This window comes from Arachis ipaensis, chromosome B10 (genome assembly GCF_000816755.2).
Source record: "Arachis ipaensis cultivar K30076 chromosome B10, Araip1.1, whole genome shotgun sequence".
Taxonomy (NCBI): domain Eukaryota; kingdom Viridiplantae; phylum Streptophyta; class Magnoliopsida; order Fabales; family Fabaceae; genus Arachis; species Arachis ipaensis.
Window position 1 is genome coordinate 432,828 of NC_029794.2, and position 470 is coordinate 433,297.

Genomic DNA, 470 nt, shown 5'->3' on the forward strand with positions numbered 1-470 from the left:
TAAAATTATAATTAATAAAAAATTTTAAATATTTTATTTTAATAAATATATAATAATTATATTAAAAATTAAATTTTGTATATCTTTTTTTAATAAATTTTTTTATTAATAATTTTAATATGTGTTCTAAAAATACATATTAATTAAATCTTAAATTAGTTTCTTAACATTTTGACGTAGATACGATGTATTCTGATCTTATTTTGATGGTGGTCCAATAATTAGTGATAATCAATTAATCGTAGTTGAATAAAGTGCAACTGATAATAAATTTTTGTAGCTTGCCCTGTTATATCTCCGCGTCTTAAGCCTTTGTTTCAGATTGCAACTCGAATTAGAACCTCAATTCATGGAAAGCATTAATTAAGAGAAAAAATAAATGTTTTAAGCATAGTTGGGATGGCTCGTTGTTCAAGGAATTTAAAAATCCAAATTCATCAGTATGTAATGTTTAATATTATTTATCATAT